Source organism: Ailuropoda melanoleuca, chromosome 7, assembly GCF_002007445.2.
Source record: "Ailuropoda melanoleuca isolate Jingjing chromosome 7, ASM200744v2, whole genome shotgun sequence".
In the NCBI taxonomy this organism is placed as follows: Eukaryota; Metazoa; Chordata; class Mammalia; order Carnivora; family Ursidae; genus Ailuropoda; species Ailuropoda melanoleuca.
Window position 1 is genome coordinate 104,179,753 of NC_048224.1, and position 14,476 is coordinate 104,194,228.

General features: G+C 40.0%; 1 pseudogene; it reads right to left on the reverse strand.

The window, feature by feature from the left end:
• Positions 1–14,476, reverse strand: part of LOC105234343 — a 119,042-nt pseudogene that overhangs the window by 51,468 nt on the left and 53,098 nt on the right.

Genomic DNA, 14,476 nt, shown 5'->3' on the forward strand with positions numbered 1-14,476 from the left:
ATATTACTCAGCCATAAATAAGAATGAAATCTTGCCATTTGCAATGATGTGGGTGGAGCTAGAGTATATTACCCTGAGTGAAATAAGTCAGTCAGAGAAAGACAAATACCGTATGATTTCACTTATATGTGGAATTTAAGAAATAAAGAAGATGAATATGGGGGAGGGAAGAGAGAGGCAAATCATAAAAGAAACTTTTAACTGTAGAGAACAAACAGGGCTGCTGGAGGGAAGGTGGGCAGCTGGATGGGTTGAATGGGTGATGGGTATTAAGGAGGACACATGTGATAAGTACTGGGTGTCATACATAAGTGATGAATCACTAAATGCTACTCCTGAAACGAATATTACACTATGTGTTAACTTAATGGAATTTAAATAAAAACTTGAAACAAAAAAAATGTGGCATTTTTATATTTCAAACAGTCCTTTTACATTTCCATGTGACTTCACCCACATAGAAATATTGTACTAACATAAGGAATCCAAAAGGTCCATTTAGCATCCTTCCAGACCCTGCCTTAGATCTTCATCTGGCTCTTCATCTGTATCCTTTATCCTATCCTTTAATAAACTGGTAAATGTAAGCAAGTGTTTCTCTGAGTAAGTGTATCCTGAGTTCTGCAAGCCACTCTAGAAAATTAGTTGAACACATGGAGGGATGACTTTGAGGGTATTTCAAAAATAACGGCAAAAAACCACAAAAGTATATCTTGTATTATCCATATAAAGAAAAATATCATTTGTACTTTTTTCTTTTTTAAGTTTTTTTTTTTAAGATTTGTTTATTTATTTGAGAGAGAGAAAGCACATGTGAGCAGGGGGAGGGGCAGTGGGAGAAGAGAGAGAGATTCTCAAGCAGACTCTCCAAAGAGCACAGAGCCCCATGTGGGGCTTAATCCCACCCCCCTGAGATCATGATCTGAGCTGAAATCAAGAGTCAGATGCTTAATCCACTGAGCTACCCAGGTGTTCCTAATCTGGTTTCATTTTTTGCTTGTTTTGGGGTTTTCAACCATCTTTATTCTGTCCTACTCAGGTTGCAATTATTAACCATGGTAGACAGTGGTTGTGTCTCTGTCTGTGCAAGGTTGTGAACTGTTTACAATACAATGTTTCTAACGCATCAATCCAAAATAAATTGCATTGTCATTTCTTAACATAGTCTTCCTCCCTTCTAAACATTAATATCTGTGGACTTGTTAGAAATAGAAGAAGAAACTAACATTGTCTAAATATATGCATATATATATCGACATGTGAATGTATTTATACGTATATAATTTAAGTACAACTCCTATTCAAACTTCTACAACACTTTACCTCCTCTTTGAAGATTTTTTTGTTTTCTTCAAAGAAATGGTTTTATATTTTTCGAAGTAACTATTGTTCCAAACTCAAATGTAGATGTGAAAATTTTAATGGTTATATGCAGTTACCATAAACTTTTACAGCATTTGTGAGAACTATTTATTAATAAACTATTAACCACAACTATGCTTTAATATAAATTAATTCATCACACATGAAGTACACAAATGAGATGAAAAGCATTAGTTTTGTGTCCTCATTTGTTATTTAATTTTAAAAGATAAAATCTAATGAGTGTAAATGAATGGTCACCAGTTACTTAAATTATTAAATGTATTGAGAAAAAAGTGGGCATATATATTTAGTAACGCTTAGAAAAGAAATATCTAACTATAATATAATCAGAAAGAAATTTTCTGCTTATAAAGCAAGCAAACAGAAGTATTACATTTGATGAAAGGAACATATTTTAATCATAGTGTTTTCACAAAATTTTGTTTAAAACGAGATAATGTGTAAATGAATGAAAACTAAGCAATTATAGTCATATCAAGCAAGTTATTGTAAAACATTCAAAACTGGAACTTCATTTAAAGTCAATAAAATAGCTATAAAGGTCTCTGAATAATATCCTCAATAGTTCAGTAATTGGGGTTTTTTTAATGAAAATTCCTTAAAAGTTAAAAATTAGGTTTAGCCTATCACCAAATGTGCCTGGTTGTCTTAAAAAATTATGCCTACACTTTGCTTTCTGCCTTATTTTTGGGCTACATTGTTTAAGACATCAATTGATAATACAAATGTTTTGAAACAAATGCAGGAGGTAATAGAAAATGATTTCTTTGACAACTACTAAAAGAAAAAGTTTAAAAACACTGTGTTCAGATTGTATAATATTTTTGTTCTATGGTCAGCTAAACTGTACTATCTTCATTTTTTACAGACTTATTTTTAATCACAAATTATAGTTAGAAAAGATGTTTTGAGAGAACATAAATTGATTGAACCTTACTTGTAATTGAAATGACAAGACGTAACAGGTTAAATTTTCTTCCCCAAAAGATGGATTTCATATCCCTTGGGATCTGTGAACATTGCTTTCTGTGGTAAAATATGGGATTAAATTAAGGATTTTGAGAGATGGAAGTTTGTCCTGGATTATCCTGGTGGGCCCTAAATCCAGTGACAAGTGTCCTTTAAGGAGTGAGACAGGGAGATGAGACAGGTATAGAAAGAAGAGAAAGCAACATGGGGACAATGGCAGAGACTGAATAAATGCAGCCACAAAACAAGGAATGTTGACTCCCTAAGATGAGAGAGTCAACGAAGTACTTCTCTTCTAAAGTCTCTGGAGAGGGACGCCTGTGTGGCTCAGTCGGTTAAGTGTCTGCCTTTGGCTCAGGTCATGATCTTGGGGGCCTGGGATGGAGCCCCAATTCGGGCTTCCTGCTCAGTGGGGTACCTGCTTCTGCCCGTCCCTCTGCGTGTCCCTCTGCCTGCCGCTCTGCCTACTTGTGCTCTCTCTCTGTGTCAAATAAATAAATAAATAAATCTTTAAAAATATAGATATATAAAAAATTTAAAAGATTAAATTAAATTAAAAAATAAAGTCTTTGGAGGAGTGTGGCGGTAGCCAAACTTTGATTTGAGACTTTCAGCCTCCGAGTGTGAGAAAATAAATTGCTGTTATTATAAGTGCCAAATTTTTGTTACTTTGTTATGCCAGCCCTAAGTAACTAACACAGAGAGAAACCTCGCATTTTAGTTAGCTGATAATTTGAAATTAATTTGTATGGTGGGTTTTAAAAATCTATGAAAGGATTTGAAATGATCACAAGATAGATCAGTGGTGATGTAATCAATTAGCCACTCTACTGACAAAATGAGAAAGTTTTTAAATTATGGTTATTAGGTTGATTATAGAACTAACCTGCTGATATTTTCCTTCCATCGTAGTAACATGAAAACTAAGGCTTTAAAATTTAAACATTCAAGAAGTGATAAACAAATTGGATTGACATCAAGAAAGAGACATTGTGCTTCATAGCATCTTCTGAATTTCATGTTTCAGAGGTGGTCTCGAGTGTTTACAATATGCTTCTTGCTTATTTGTATCAGCAACTCCAAATATTGCCCAGTTTTTTGTGAACTCAGGTCAAGGATTTCTGTTAATGCCTCTCTTCATTAAAATTTCCCGCTACTTCTTAGGCAAACTTAAATGTGGTGGTTTAAAATCAGATGGTTAATAGGACACTCTTGAATTTTCACGATGTTCGTAATTGCACAGATATACACATGGGTTTTTGAAGCTGGTCAAGGTCTGAATATTAAAAAAGAAGAAGAATCCTCTCACTTTTATACAAGGCTGTTGAACAGTCTGAACATGACTCAGTGAGACAGGTCAATCTTCCCTGATATTTATTTCTCCTTGAGTCCCTTTCACAACATTTGTCAGGCTTGAATCCGTGGAATTAAGTCCCATTCATTTTCAATAGGTTGATATAGCTTTTCACTGATGGTCATCTAGAACGTTTCCTATCTGTGGTGTTCTGTAGACTCCCCTGCATTCATTTTATAATTTAAAAAATTTTTTTCAAAGCATGAGCAAGGGAAAAGTACTAGCACTTTCCACGGTCTGGCTCTTTTTTTTTTACGCAACAATGTGAGATAAAGTAAGTGAATTCAGGATTTAAAAACATACATACAATATAACGTGTCTAGACGCTGCTGTGTGAGTCAAGGAAATATCAGAGCACAAAGTCTGGCTTGTCTGGTGACAGGTAACCTACAGGCTGACAGCACGGAGTACTCCCATCCTGCAGCTTAATACGCTGAGCAATAAAGCAGAGAACAATGCTGTCTGTTGCTTTTATAAGTCCTCTAAAAGAGATTTTTAGTGTCACTCTGACTGCATAATATTGTTATTAACAGTTTTTTCAAATGCACCACTATAATAGAAATCACGATCCATTTTATTTTTGAAGACTTTACTTCATTATTTTTTTCCATGTAGGTCTCCACAGCATTATATATGTATGAAATGACTTACTCGTTTCTCAATGGATGCATCACCAATATTATCATTTGTAGATGAAATAATAAAAATTTTAATATAAATGTACTTTTAATTTTCCCAAGAAATAACTTTTCTTTATTCTCATGCTGCTGTCTTGACTTGGTTGCTTATACTTTCTTGCCTGGCATAATACATTAGTCTAGTCAGAAAATATTCTACATTCCTCTGCTCTTGCATGTAATCCGAAATTGCCTAAGGAATTACTTCAGATTATCTATAAAAACAAAGGTAACTCTATAATCATTTTTTAAAGATAAATCTTTGTGATTTATCTTTTGGGTGACCAATGTCACCAAAATAAAATCTCAAATTATTTGAAGGGAAGTCCCGCTCATTTTATCACATGGTGCAGACTTAACTTCCCTGTTCTATCCAAATGGGAAAAGAAGAAACAAAATTATCTCTGTTCAGAACTGATGTGATCTTGTATGTGGAAAAGCCTAAAAGTTCCACATAATAATTATTAGAAATAATAAACAAATTCAGCAAAGTAGGAGGATACAAGGTGAGCACAGAAAAATCAGTTTAATTTTTTATACACTAACCATGAACAATTTAACAGGAAAATTAAGAAAATATTTCCTTTTACAAAAGAGTAAAAAACAATAAAATGCTTAGGAATTAATTTAACCAAGGTGGTGAAAGCAGTATATAATGTGGTGGGTTTTTTTTTTTTTTCTTACCATTCCACCAATCTGTCTTTTGATTGGCAACCATAGATGAATTTAACGTAATATATTTAGGGTAATTATTGATTGGTGACACTTAGGTCTGCTATTATGTGTTTTTTCTCCCCCCTTGGGTTTCTGATTCTCTGTTTTTCTTTTCAGCCTTACTGAAGGTTTCTTGATTTTTTTTTTAAGGATTCAGTCTTGTTTTATTTATAGTGTTTTGAAAATACCAGTTTTTATACTTTTGTAGTGGTTGGTCTGATTTGTACAATATTCATACATGAATTATATCAGTCCACTGGCACCAACATTTTACCCAAATCTGAAAAACAAAGTTGTTTTTAGTACCTTTAAATGAGACAAGTGTTGTTTCAGTTTTTCAGTTTATAGACCACAGGCCATGATAACCTCCATTTTTGCCTTGATGCTAATGCTCTAATCTAGGAAATAACTCATTATGTTGCAATGCAAATGTTCATATACTCCTCATAAAACATTAATTATTTATTCCACAAGTTTTTAGTCTATGATTTTTAGTATAAGGAATCTCATATGCTAATTACATGCCAAATTGTTACACATTTATACAAAATATAAACATAGAAATATGCTTATATTTGCTACATGGTAATCCTTTTGAAATATTGTAATCTTTGAATATATTCTCTTATGTTTTCAAAACATTACTAGTATATTTCAAGTCATTAGTTGATAATGCAGTTAGTTCAAGCCATCTTCTTAAGAATTATAGAATTTCAATTGAAACAGAAATTCTTCACTTTTGTTGCTTCACTTTTGTTCTTCACTTTTGTTGCACTCCAAATCACAAATGACATACAAGATTGCTGATTTGTGTTTTAAAGGACATAAAGATTTTATTGTTAAAGAAATTTCTTTAATAAATGCTTTTTACTGTGTTAAATTAAATACTATGATGAATACATATGTAGAAAAAAAACAATTTACAAATTGTAAAAAGTTGGCAAAGAGCATAAAATCCAGAGAAACGGGGGCACCTGGGTGGCTCAGTCGGTTAAGTGTCTGCCTTCGGCTCAGGTCATGATCCATGGATCATGCATCCTGGGATCAAGCCCCACATTAGGCTCCCTGCTCAGCAGGAGCCTGCTTGTCCCTCTCCCTACCCCCCCACTCGTGCTCTCTTTCTCTCATTCTCTCTCTCAAGGAAATAAATAAAATCTTAAAAAAAAAAAATCCAGAGAAACAATCAAGTGATGTTTAGTTAACCTCCTGGACATAATAATAACTCCTTCTTTTCTATGTAGGATTCATTAGCTTCTAGTTCTGAAAATAAAATATTCTCTAGTAATAATCATCATGAAGTTGGTAGAAATTGTATTGATTATTTTTTACAATGTTTTTAAACATTTGTTATTTGGGGGGAAAAGTTTACAAAATATACAAAACCTTAGAGCAATGGATAGCAAACACTTAAATATTAGGAAGTGAGTACTTTTTAATGTAATGGAAGGAGTCAGACATTAACAACTTTTTTTGGTTTTCACAAGAGACTTTCGCCAGTAGAGATGAGAGGGGAGGGTGGACAGGACAGGGGAAGGGTGTTAAAGAAACACAGAAATCAAAACCCCGTTTCATTTTCATTCTGATGCGAAGTTTATGGTGAGTGGTCACAGTGAAACAAATGCTTCGTGCCCTGTGCTTCCTGACTTAATCAGTGCGGGATGTAGGGATAAGGATTCCCCAGATGGGCACAGCCTTCTCCGCACAACCCGCTTCCACGCCAACAAAATCAGTGTTCATCCATACGGTAATTTAAACGTACTTCCGAAGTCGAGGGGTCTGAGGAATAGGGCACAGCAGGAGGCCAGAAGAGGAAGACAATTGATCAGTAGCAAAACCTGACTAGGGAGAAGGTATTTAAGCCCGAAGGCTTGTTGGAGGTAAAAGAGCACTGATAGACCGGAAGAGAAGAAAGTCAAAAGAAATGTTAAACCATTTCCTGGTTCTTAAGTGTCATCTGGGCCCAACCCCTACATTCTTTCTTTCCAACTAGCTATAACCTGTAGAGACTCCACCGAGTCTTAAAAGGTAGGACCGAATCCTAGGATACAGCAGAGATTTCCAGGGGTGCGGCATCAGTGAGCCGTCAATCAGTCACGGGAGAGGCGGGACACAGATCTCTCTTCTGGCCATGAGAACCCTCTGCTCTTTATCCCAGTGTGCCGTGCAAACATTCCTTTAACCTCCTAAGGAACAGATTGGGAAAGGTCTCATGCAATCCAGTTGCCTTCTTGAAATTCTTAATTTTTAATTAACAAAGGGCTCTGCAGCTGATCCTGAGTACAGCACAAGAAAAGGTGGGGAAAAGGAGAAAAAAAGACATTCAAGGGTCAAAAAGAACCTTGGAATAATACAGCAGGAGACAGGGCTCAACCGCGCTCCAGGGCAGAGGGGGCAACAAAATTAAAGAAAGGAAAAGTTGAAACAAAACAAAACAAAATAAAATTGAATACCTTCCACCAGTTGTCCCGAAGTGCTCTTTGCCACAATATAGTGTTTCCGGTAAAACAATTCAGAGAAAGGTGATCTGGACACAGAGACAGCAGACATGACTCCAAACAGAGGGAGGAGTCAAGTGTGAATGTGGGGACATGCAGAGAAACAGGGTTCGGTCAGTGAGCCTCCTGGGCAGTGGACCCTGAACATATCTGACAGCAGCAGACGGGACAGCCCTGACCCACCAGTTGGCCTCGGAAGGATCAAGGGTGCAGGTTTTGTTTAGTGTTTCAGGGGCAAAGTTTCAAGGATTTGATTTTTGGTTTACTGGCAAAAAGAGAAAATTCACAGATTCAGGTTAAGTATAGAGACAATCCAGTATCCATGATGCCCTCTGTTCTCCAGCACACTGATCCATTCTCAGCTGCCTGGCTGGGTTCCGGTAGGCACCACCTCTCTCGAATCCGACTATTCAAAAATCAGCCCTCGCTAACATTCTGGGAGGGACCACTCAGGCTTGAAAATGTAGCAGATATGTGACTGTCATCTTTTACACATTTTCCCTCTTGAATCTCTAATGGTGGGTGAGAAAGGGAGAGGCTAGTCAGGCATAAAAAGTGTCAGCACTGCTTTCTGACGAGACTGTCCTGAGGGACTATGTAACAGCGTGAATGTAGATGGTGGAAAGTCTCCGCTTGCACAGATCCTTTCAGGTGGCGTTCACCCCACCACAGAACCACGCACCTCAACTTAGAGGTTTTATCAATTTCAGACTAGGGGGAGAGGCAGCAGGTCCAACAAGGACAGAGATCCGGTTCACCTGTATGTCTTAGCGTAACTTTCCAAATTTAGAAAGGATGAGAAAATGTGCAAAAACGTCCTTCAAATGACTTGATTCCCTCAACCTAGTCCCCAGTCTGCTCAATGACAGGAAGGAAAAGTGGTAAAAAGTCAGGAATTCAACAAGCCCCAACTTTCTAGAACTTATATGCATTACGTAACAGGTTCTCTGGGTTTATCCTGCAAGAGACTAGATGGAGAGAAAGTAAAGAATGGGATTGTTTAAAGACTTGCCACTTCCTCCCCTAGTTCTAGCCCCTGCTTCCCAAATCTCTGGTCAGAATCATCCCCTGGAATATGGCTACTTGCCGGGGAGAAACTCATTTTCCTGAAGTCACTTATCCAAAAGATATGTTGGGTGATAATTGTATACAAAATAAAAATCGGGCACTGGGTGGCTCAGTTGGTTAAGTGACTGCCTTCAGCTTAGGTCATGATCCTGGAGTCCCAGGATCGAGTCCGACATCGGGATCCCTGTTCAGCAGGGAGTCTGTTTCTCCCTCTGACTCTCGCCCCCTCTCATGCGCTCTCTCATAAATAAATAAATAAATAAATAAATAAATAAATAAATAAATAAAATCTTTTAAAAAAAAGGCAAAAATAAATATTAATGTACAAAAAGTCTTTGTAAGTTTATTAAAACCACTTGCTTTTGAAACGGCCCTGGGATCCTGCTGCATCCTACTAAGGGCAGTGTCAAGCCCAAGGCCAGGGACTCCCAGAGCTCAGCCAAGCAGCGTGAGGTAGGCTGTTACTGAGGTACCACCCTGTGAATATGTGGGATCTGAGGGCCCTCTCCCTTGAGTCTTCTTTGGGCAAGGCCCCCTCAAAAGTCAATGAAGAACAGAGACAACCAGCCCAAAAGATTGGGTAGACACCTTCCCTAGTCACGTAGGGAGGGCCTGAGCCTGCTGTTGTCCATTAGAGCTCCCTGGTGGGGGTGCAATGACAGATTAGGATAAATTCCCCAAGTCAAAGATGAACTGCCAAAGCTCCTGCCCAGTTAGCACAAAATAAACAACAGGTACCTGATGGGGACAAACAAGAATGCACATCACTGCACACACCACCAGTTCCTTGGGTCTCTTTAATCACGAAGGGCTCACAGTCCACTACTCTGTCACCTCATGGGGTCTTCTCATCTGCACTACAGGCCGAACACACTTCTAGGTGGGAGACTGGATGCAAATTAAGGCAAGGCTGCTGCTGTCAGAGACATCCCCACCTCCCCACCAGGACACTCAAGGTCAATGGAGGACAAGTGACTATCTCGCAGTGGTTCCCTGTCCTCTTTACCCCACAGGCAAGGCCTGACATGCTGGGCCTGCGCTCCATAAAATCCATAAAATCATGTTTCTTTGGAATTGAGGAGAAAAGAGAAACCTCCCTTCCTGTCCATCCAGGTTGGCATGGTGGAACACCTCTTCTGGCTGGCAAGGGTACATCCTGGAGCTTTCTGGCCCCAGCCTGGATCTAGCTGCCAAAACCTTTTACTGTCCCATCAGCAGATTAGAGTCTTGGAACAAGCAGGCCCCTCCAGCCCATCTGCCTTTTCTCAGCCAAGGGCTGGGCCTGGCGCCTGAGGTGAGCTGTCCTGCTGACTCATCTTTTCTGAATGACCACATCCCCCAAGTCTCCCTCAACTGGCGTCCAGTTGGAAATCGCCATGGCAACAATACCCATAGTGAAAACCTCTCCCCCCTCCTCTATTCAGTGAGGTTGGTGGTTGGATTCTTAGCAGCCTGAAACCTATCAGTAAACTAAAACTGCAGAGGTGGGGGAAGGAGAGCTGGCTGACACCCATTGCCCAAGATCCCAGTACCAGCCTCGAAAGAAGACAAAGCACAGCCCTTCACTGGCAAGAGCATGTAAGGAGGTAAACATGACAGGGCTGCTGCTTCTCAAGAACAGTAAGCGCTCATGTGCTATTTCTTCTTTTCTCTTCCCTAACACAGGACAGGACAGAATTCCCAGCTAGGCAACACTGAAACTTCGGCTAAAGAGGGGACAACAGCCATCAGAAAATCAACACCCTGGCTGCCGCCCTGGAGCTCACCTGGCTTTGCTGGGACCTAGTCCGCTGTCCCGGCTTTTTTCTGCCTCTTTGGAATGGATACGGTCCAAGAAGGGCTGTTCAATGAAGAAGCCCAGCAAGGCTGTGCCCGCCCGCGTGCTTGCCTGCGAGGCTGAGCGGGAGCTGGGGGGGCCGCACGCTGGGCAGCGGCACCTCCAGCCCCGAGCCTGTCTCCGGGCAGCGCTGCACAGCTGGACGGCCTTGGGAGAACGTGTGGCTCCCCTTCCGCTGTACAGCTTCTCACCTGTGGATCCGCCAGGGGTGGCTGAACTCACCTGCGTGTGCAAACCTTTGCCCCAGACCTCGCAGCTGCACCTGCCATTCCCAGGCTGGCGCAGCTCCTCGCTCAGCAACTCCTTCGCCCGCAGCTCCTGCTTCTGGACTGCTGGGTGCGACAGCCCCAAACCGGGCTTTGCCTCAAGGCCCCTGCTTCACTTGTGCAGCTGACAGGGTCGCGACAGCCAGCCTCTGACTCGTGGACGAGCACGTGCCATCTGCGGCTGCAGCCGTGAAGGTCGTACCGGTCCCAGGTACCGCGGGCCTGGCACTTTCTAAGTTTAGATGGTCAGGGACGTGGCTCTGGACCACGTGGAGATCTTTGACCGGTGCCTTCCCACAGACAGTACGTTTCAACTCTGTGGAGCCTGCCCCTGGAAACAAACCCGGATTCCCAGTCACGGGATCATTGGGGGTGGATGCTGATGTTGTTCTCAAATGTTCCATCCCGTCGGTGGAGGGTCAGCTGCTGCAAAATACCGATGTGGAAGAGAACATGGGTCACCTGGGAGCTTCGGTGCTAGCAGTGGGGCTCACCGAACTTGCGGCTGCCTGTCGGCAGGTCCACGTGGTCCTGAACATGCTGTCACATCCGGTGAAGGCGGTGCTCTAGAACCGTCTTGCACACCTGGCAGGACATTGCCTTATTCTCGTGGTTTCTATTCTCTCCAAAAGTCAGCTCGTCTTCACTGGCATCCCTCAGCTCATTCACCTCCGCAGCTATGCCTGGCTCCGTGGGGTCTTCAAACTGCAAGTCGTCATCCCCGGGGTCGTCCAGCTGGAGCGCATCCATCCGCCCAAAGCCAGGCTCTTCGGAGAGGTTGCTATTGCTCACACAGGAACTGGTTCCCCTGGTGAGGTCTGTTTGCATTGTCTGGAGGAAAGAAGCTATTTTTACTAACGTCCACTGCTCTGAACTTTGCATGGCTGGGGGGAGCTCGTGCTGGTTTGGATGGCCGTGCTGACAGTGCCCGTGACTGGCTGGGTCATCATCCTCGTAGCAGGCAGGGAAGGAGCAGGGGCATCCTGGGCAGAGGCTGGCGGCAGTGGCTGCTGCAGCAGTGTCATTGGTAACATTTCCCTTCTCCTCTTTATAGCTTCCTCCAGCATCGCTAGGTAACACATAGTTCCCATCAGGACCAAAGTGCCCCCCACCATCCCAGCGTTCTTCAAGGGGACGAGTGGGTTCTGCTGAGCTACAACTCCAGGCTGCCAAAGTGATCTTTTTTAAAAATTAAAATAATATGACTTGTCCACTTAAACCTATCATTACCTTCTCTCAGCACTTAGAATCAAAATTATTTCTACATATTCTACAGGATCTTATATGACCTGAGCCTGTTTATCTTCACAGTGGCCTTTTCGATCATTCTTTCCTTTTGTTCAATATACACTCATCACACTGGTCATTTCAATTCTTTCTCAGCTTAGAGAATTTCACCATGGAGGTTCCAAGGCTTTGAGTTGTTCTCTTCTCAGCATTTCACACAGCATAAAAAAATTAAAAAAGAAAAATTAAAAAAAAAACTTCATCTTTTTCTAGAAATGTCATCTCTTCAGAGATTATTTCTATGACCATCCCATAAAATATACAGCTTTTCCCAAAACATCATATTACTCTCTATTATAATGACATTCCTTATTCTTTAAGGTATTATNCTTCATCTTTTTCTAGAAATGTCATCTCTTCAGAGATTATTTCTATGACCATCCCATATAATATACAGCTTTTCCCAAAACATCATATTACTCTCTATTATAATGACATTCCTTATTCTTTAAGGTATTATTAAATATTAACTACATATTAAGGTATTATTAATACTTGAAAACTATGTTATGTTAGATATTAACTGATTTGTCTCCATGATTTTTTTCTGTTTTGAAGCAGACCAGCCAGACATTTGTGCCCCTCTCTCACTCAGATACGCTTCTTCTTGTGAATGATATTAAGGTGTGAATTGTTGAGAAGAAAATAAAAAGACCCTTACAGAAAATAGGATCTCTTATTTTGTTCTCTGGAAACCTAAGTTCCTTAAGAGTTTTGCGAATAGAGAACAGAGACAGATGAGTGCCTCTGAGGAGAGAAAAGATTGAATAGGAGAGTCGGTGGTGATTTATTCTAGGTCTGAGAGAGAATGGTGTTCCATGATAGTAATACCTACATGCCACTACCTTGCAGAGACCTGAGGCAGTGGCTTCAACTCCAGATAGATGATCTCATGGTTTGGCTTGAAACGTTCTAGAAAAGATTGGTGAATGTGAGGTTGCGCATTTAGCAGCAGCATGTCATAGCCTCAAGGTATTACTGAGCACAGATAGGGAGCACATCAAAGATATCCATGATGGGATAAAGATACTGAAATTAACCTCCCTTTTTATCACCAATTGTATTGTTGTGAAGCCCTAGAGAAAGGAGCATGGTCTGAGTAATACATTAGATTCAATTCCCTGCCCTCATTATAAGATAGGACCTCAAAGTCAGTTTTAATATGATTTCAGGTCAATAAAGAAATGTGGCTTTTTGTTCTCACACCTGAATTTTTTGTGTAGGGTTCACATGGAAAACACTCATGTTCTTCTCGTTGTTTACCACCCATGTGCTCAAGCTTACATCTGTTCGGATGAATATGACATACCCAACATCTGCTAGACTTACTGGTAAAGAATAGGAACACAATGCGTATCTTTGTTTATCAGTTAATAAAATGTGATCTGATTTTTGCAGGAGAGGAAAGGAAAACTCAGTGAGGTAAAATAACTCAGCCAAAATGAAACAACTCTTTAATACCCAAGTCTGGCCTTCGCTTACGAACCTTGAGCTCTTAGCCCCTGTGCTGAAGCTTCCTCTGTGTGAGGAAGACAGCAACCCCAAACTCCTAACTCTGGCATTTATAGCATTCCTAAAAAACACGCATCATGAGAATAGATAGACGATGAGTTAAGATGCGTGTCCTGAGAAAACTGGGGGCCTAAAACACATTTTGAAGGTTAATCAGAGGTAAAAAAATTTTTTTTCTGAAAAATTAAACTCTTAAGAAAATACTGGGGAATTTAGGTGACATAAATCGTGCAGCAAGTAGAGGCAGCAAACTGTGGTTGTGGTTTAGCTACTAGTGTTTAGTTCAGCAGGATGACTGAGGAGGAATAGTTGGGGCTCTGGTCAGTTTAGGAGTCACAGTGGAAATTACTTAGTCTTTCAGGTTCTCTGTACCATCATTCTCTGTTTTCTCTATACCTTATATATTTATGATTCTTTTATAATTTATATCAAGATGTATCAAGCTTATTTTATTTTTCAATTGATAATTTGCAGAATTATACCACAAATGCACCTTTCAGTTGGTGCCTATAAAATAAATGTTGCCATTTATATTACAAAGCCTTCCAGAAATTCCTGTTAATTTCCTGATACACATTTTAGTAGGTATTAGCTTTATTACTGACAAATGAACATAAATTAACATTTTTTTCACACCTGTAAACAAAAGTACCTATAAGGATAAGCTAGAGTGTCATTTTCTTCAGAGATCTCTTTATCACGTATTTGAATAAAGATGATATTAGAGTAAAAATAGTTTTCTCAAGAAAAAAAGGAATTTTTCTTTCCTATGCTGAATAAGTCAATAATGATTAATAAAAATAAGAGTAAAAAAAAAGAAATTCCCCAGCTAATATGAAGCAACATAGTAATGACTAATAGCCTCAATAGGCAATTAGATGATCAAAAAGATTTAAAAATGATGAACATAC